Source organism: Microcaecilia unicolor, chromosome 5, assembly GCF_901765095.1.
Source record: "Microcaecilia unicolor chromosome 5, aMicUni1.1, whole genome shotgun sequence".
In the NCBI taxonomy this organism is placed as follows: domain Eukaryota; kingdom Metazoa; phylum Chordata; class Amphibia; order Gymnophiona; family Siphonopidae; genus Microcaecilia; species Microcaecilia unicolor.
Window position 1 is genome coordinate 270,935,038 of NC_044035.1, and position 6,604 is coordinate 270,941,641.

The following is a 6,604-nucleotide window of genomic DNA, read 5'->3' on the forward strand; positions in this document are numbered from 1 at the left end:
ATAAAAGGGGAACTCATGGAAGACAAGGCCACATCAACGAGACTAAGGGGCTCATTTTCAAAACAAAGAAAAGTCCAAAAAAGTCATAAGCTGGTAGATGGACATTTTTCTCTCAAAAACGTCCAAGTTGTGATGTTCGACACTCTGATTTTAGAAGTTTTTCTCCACAGTTTGTCCAAATTTCAAGGGGTTATGTTGGGAACGTATTTTATGCGGCACCTGGACGGGACATGAGTGGAACCAAAAGAGAGACCTTTTTCTGCAAAAATGAAAACGTCAAGGGACAAAATTAAGACTTTTGACTAGACTTGTTTTAATCATGTATGAGTGACCAAAAGGTGCCCTAATTGACCAAATGACCACTGGAGGGATTAAAGCTTACCCCCTCCCACACCCCTAAGATTTGACAGTACATACCAGGCTCTATGACAGCTTCAAATATGACCATTCTTGTTAAAGCAGCAGACAGGTCCCAGAAGTAGCCTAGTGGTCTGTGCAGTGGACTGTAGAGAAGGAAGCCTAGGCCCATATCCCACTCTAACTGGTACACTTGTACCAAAAACCACTAAATACCTACTGTACCTACATATAGGTTACACCTGCAAGCTTGAGGGCCATTGTAGTGGAATACAGTGAGGTACAGTAGGCTTTTCTCTGTTCCTGGAGAGCTCACCATACTATTTAAGGGGGTTATGTGGGTAGAGGGAGGGGACTGGGGGGGGGGCATGACTGACAGACAATGTCAAGATCATCGGCTACAGGGTCAATCACTGTATTCAGCTGCTTATTGCATCACATGACCTCGTAGTGCTGTTTGTGGTAGCGTGATGTCGATAAATTACTTGACAAAGGAAGTACGGGCCTGGTAGGGAGACGGGGGGGCTATAAAGCACAAGGCCCCTGGTCTGGATATGTAGCTGTACAAAGTATCAAAGGCCCAGTATGCAAGGTGTTGACATATGTTTCCGAAAATGTTCCCCACCAACTAGTTGGGTAGTTACACAAGGGGAGTCGGGGAGAGGGTGGGGAGGGGGGGAATGTTCAATATTGATGATAGTCGATGTTGGGATCGGATGTTATGTTCTTTATCATAGATGTATGGCAATGTAAAGGAGAGTCTTTTGTTATAGCATCAATAAAAAATGGTGGAAACACGAAGATAAGGGGGAGGGGGTGGGCGAGGGGAGAAAAGGTTTAAAAGATTGATGATAGACCTCAGCATTGTTAGGTGAGCTTGGGAAGATTTGTTGGAAGCATTTTGTGTATCCCAGGCCACGGTTGTGATAATCATTGTTTACCATCAATAAAAATGTTGAAACATAAGGGGGTTATGTGGTGAGATGTGTTCCTGGGACCTTTTATGTGAAGTCCATTGTAGTGCTCTCTAGACTGCCCCACTGCTCTGCTGGGATGTCTGTATGGCCAGCCTACTAAGAATGATGGCCCCCAGACATCCTAATGGCTGTTTTTTGGGCATTTTAATCTTTGACATTTTTTTCCAAAATGATCCCAAAAGAAAAATGCACTAAGCACAAAACAACTAGAAAAAGGCAATTTTCAAACAAGAAAGATAGAACTTCTTCAGGTTTGAAAATTATGTTCACCACACGATTTTTCGATGTTCTTAGCAAAGTGTCCGAAATCAGACTTGGATATTTTATCAAAAATATCCCTCCATTTGAATTCTTTGCTTCAGTCTTTACTGAGGAAGATGTAGGGGTGACACCTGTTTCTGAGGAACTAAAACAAATCTCTGTAAACCTGGAAGAATTAATGAGGCAATCTGACAAACTAAAGAGTAGCAAATCACCTGGTATACATCCCAGAGTACTGATGGAAATGAAAAATTAACTTACAGAGCTATTATTAGTAATATGTAATATATCTTTAAAATTGAGCTTGGTACCGGAAGATTGAAGAGTGGCCAATGTAATGTCAGGAAATTATAGATGGATGAGTCTGACATTGGTGCTAGGCAAAATGGTAGAGATTATTATAAAGAACAAAATTACTGAGTATATAAATAGGCATTGATTAATGGGACAAAGCCAATATGGGGTTTGACAATGGAAATCTTGCCTCACAAATCTGCTACAATTCTTTGAAGGGGTGAACAAGCATGTGGATAAAGGTGAGCCCTTCTTCCGCCAATTTAGTGAAAGGTTTAGTTTGTAGTGATTGGTCCATGGAGTTTCTGACCATTTAGTATCAGTTATTATTAGGTTTTGGTCTGTGGACAGTTTATAAGAGATGAGGTCAAGTGTGTGCCCTTTGGTGTGGGTTGCTTGCATGTGTGGCCATTTAAGGTCCCATAAGTGGAGGAATTCCTTGCATTCTTGAGCATTGGCAGAGTTTGGGTCTTCTAGGTGGAGGTTGATATCTCCTAGTATTAGTATGTTAGAATTGGATGCACAGGTGTTTGAGATGAAGTCCATGAAATTTGACTGGCTATCGTTCCAGTTGCCTGGTGATCTGTAAAATAAGATACAATTCAGGTGATCAAGCAGGGATTTGTTATGCATTCTGATTGAGGCAATTTCAAATTGGGGTGTTATGGATTCGGCAGTGGTTTTGGTTGTAAAGTGGGATCGATAGATTAGTGCTATGCTTCCGCCTCTCTCTTCTTTTCTGGTCCAGTGAGTAATTTTGTATCCTGGAGGGCATAGGTCAAGGATTATGGGGTCCTTTTGATCATGGATCCAGGTTTCGTTGATGAAGATTAGATCAAGGTTTCTGACGTGATCCAGTCAGTTACTGTTGTTTTATTTACGATGGATCTGGCGTTGATGTAACCTACTTGGATTTTTTGGTATGGGGCTTCTATGTTTAGGGTAGTGTGGATTTTTGTTAGTTGTCGTTTTTTTGTTTGTGTGTGTTTGGTTTGATCTTTCTTTCTGTTCTGTTGATGTTGTCCACGTGTTAATGTTATTCCTTTGTTATGGTTGTTGTCAGTTTGTTGAGGTGAGGGGTATTTGGCCAGTCTTTGGTGGTTACATAGTACTGGTATGATGTTATTTTCTGCGAGTGGGATGGATACTGTTAGATGGATCAGTAATAGAGAGTAGATAGCTAGGAGTATTTTGACGATGATCATTTTGGATACGTTCGGTTTGGCTGCTAGTAAGCCGTGTTCGAATGGGAGGGCGATAGTTTTGGGTGAGATTCGTTCTTTGGGTTGTCTCCATCAGCTACTTGCTACCACTGTAGGGAGTCGGTATCGTTGGGTATGCATTGGCACATCAGAACACTCCTGAGTTTCTTTCTTAGCTATGGCTTGTTTTATTGGGTTGGCACATATAGTTTACTCACAGTTAGATGTCTAAAATGGTTACTCCAGGGTGCAGAGGCTCCGTGGTTCTGAGTGCTGTCTGTATCTGGAGAGATATTGTAGTGCAGTCGGACAGTGTTCCTGTGAGTTGAGGTAGCTCGTGGTTGTGTGTATGGAGAGTGCAGTATCACATCCGGGGGATGCTGGATGTGTGGGTACCACAGATGCTGGCACTAAAACCAGTGGCGGGGGGTAGAGTCGGGGGTAGTTTGTGGCCCCAGGTCACCGTCATTCCTGTGTGCCGGGTTCCATTTACCCGACTCTGGGCCGCCTTCACCTCTCTATTGTCGTTGATCCCAGTGGCACCACCATCTTGGGCGGTTCACTCTGTGATCTGGCAAGCGGGAGGTCAGGCCAGCGCACGGCCAATGCCAGGTGGACCCACACGGCGACAGCGGGTCACTCTCCACGTGCACTGGACTTTGTGCGGGTGGGAGCGCCGCCCACTACTCCGCCGTCAGCTGCTCTGCCGTCCGCTCCTCCACTGCCCGCTACTCCGCCGTCCGTCGATGCAGAGCTTCTACCGGGCACGTCCTCACGATCAGGGCGTCATTGCTTTCCCAGCCTTTGCCCAGCTCCCTCCATCACGACCTGAATTAGGCCGGGCTGTGTCCGCTGTGTGGTCTCCTGTCTGGCGGGTGGGAGGTCGGGGCGGCGCACAGCCAGCGCCAGTTGGACCCATGCGGCACCCGATTCACCCATCCGGGAGCAGTCCAGGAGCCGTCCGATGCTCTGCCTGAGCTCACCCTCGGTAAGCAGGGCAGTGCCGTGGTTCTGGACAGGAGGGGCTACGGTTGGTACTTGTCGGGGGCGGTGGCTGCCCTCCTGGCAGGATGCCCGTGGAAGGACCCGAGCTCGACGGCGGCCTCCTCTCCGTCGAGGCGAGGCTGGTGGTCCAGCCGGACAGCAGTTGACCGTTGGTCCGTTGTCCACCGAGCCCATGAGAGCTGATCGATCCGCTCCTGGTCGTCAATAGGCTACCTCGGGCTGGCCAACAACCGGAATTCAGCCTGGACTCCAGCCGAGCCCGAGCAGATCTGCTGGCAGAATTCAGCCCAGGTCGCCGGAGCTAGCTGCTCGCCAACTCCTTAAACAGCGGCCATCTTAACAAAATATAAGAATCGTTTCATCCCCTTAATCATTTTAGTTGCCTATCTCTGTATCTGTTTTAATTCTACTACATCTTTTTCTTATATATTATAATGTAAACTTCCTTATTGTGCCTTTAGCTTGAAAGACAGTGTATCAAATTATTCATTAAACTACACTAAAGCTTTTCTCTCTCTTCTCTCCTTTTTATCCTTTTTCCCCTCCCCTCCCCACCTTATCTGCACTTTTTAATTATTCCCTTCCTGCAGGGGCCTAATTAGATTTTATATTTAGTGGAAAGTGCTCCCTACAACCCCATAGTACAATACTGTATGCCTTACTTTCCCTTAATCCAGCCTTTTGTTTCCCTCCTTTTTTCGGTAGGCTTTTTCCCACCCTCCCTAGTCATTTCCCCTCATCTACACCCCATCCCTTCACAGCTCCCCAACTCTCACTCCTCCACATCACGTGAGACTTCCCTTCACTGGCAGGCTCAGCATGCCTCATGGTAAGCTATTTTTTTGCTACGGTAAGCATGCGTTTGTGCTTACTGCAGCTTTGTCAAAGGACCCCTTAGACTGTTAGTTCTTTTGGGACAGGGAAATACCCAGAGAACCAAAATGTAACTCTCCTTGAACTACCACTGGAAAGACATGAGTCAAATACTAAGGGGCCCTTTTACTAAGCCATGGCAAAAAGTGACCTGCGGCAGTGCGCGCGCGTCTTTTAAGTGTGCGGCGGGCCAGTTTTTGCCACTTTGTAGAAAAAGGGTATTTTTAAGGGGTCGAAAAATGGATGTGCAGCAAAATAAAAACCAGCGCATGTCCATTTTCGGCCTAAGACCTTACCACTGCCCATTGATTTAGCAGTAAGGTCTTACACGCTACCCGGGCAGTAGGCATACAGAACACACCCACTGCCGTTTACCGCAAGGTAAGCACCATGCAGTAGAAAACAGAAAATATTTTCTACCGTTTGTTTTTGACATGCGCCAAATTCAGAATTACTGCCCGGGGCACGCGGTAGCCCGGCAGTAATGCTGATTTGGCAAGCGTTGGATGCATGTATGGCCTTATACGCCTTTGTAAAAGAGACCCTAAACAAATAAAAATGGACTGTGCACTGCAGTTGGACACATTTTCTGTGTGGATACCGTATGACGTTACTCAAAGCAGCTGTAAATGCAAATGGGCACTTTTTCCAGGATACACCTGTATTGCTATTCTAAAATATACGGGATGCACATACCTCTTGAAGGCCTGGCTTGAACATGCCTTCTTCAAATCTGTGCATGCCATTGGCCTATTCATCTAAGTAGGATCTTTTCTAAAATCACTACTTGTACATGAATAGCAGTTTATACTTGTAAATAATTCTTCTAAAACAGACTCCTTAGAACCAGATTTAGGACCGTTAATTGCAGGGTTGCAGAAGCAGTTCTGGTGCATGCGTTCTTGCTCAAGGTTCTCCCTGCAATGACTAGACCAGGTATGTTTTGGTGGGGGAGAAAAAAATCTCCAGGGAGTTACACAAATGAGTCATGGTTACAGGTCTCAGCCCTGGTTCTGACTGAGCTGGAAGTATAAAGGAGCAAGCAGAATCTGCCAAGTCCCAATTCTTCCCCCCCCCCCCCCCCCAAAAAAAAAAACAAAGAAAGAAAGAACGAGAAACCTGATATGGAATGTAATGGGGAGCTTTTCCCCTCCTGGACCATGGCCCTACCAAAACTCTGCTCAGTAACCAACACAATATAAACTACAGAGCTTGTGTGCCCCCTCCAACCCCCCACCCTCCAAAAAAGATCTGCTCCCCCACCACCGAGAAACCTTATATAAATATTGAAATTCCTTAGTGCAAGCAGAACCACCTTCATTGTCCTTCTCCGCGATATTTAGATCACTAACAGCAGGATTGTGCCTTTGCTGTTACATATATACTGCACAAGCCACGTTATCAGTATCTATTTCCATTTGGTGAAACTTGGCTAAAGCTATGGTGGGCTGGGAGCGGGGAGTTCACCCCATATGATGCACTGCGGCCTGCTGTGGCAGGGGAAGAACCAGCCACCAGCCACAATCGATCCTCCTCACAGCGAGCGGCAGAGGGGTTAAGAAGTTTTCATCTGTGACCCTGAAATTGAAGCCAGCCCTAGGTCATATTAACGTCCCAGTCACAGGAAAATGAACC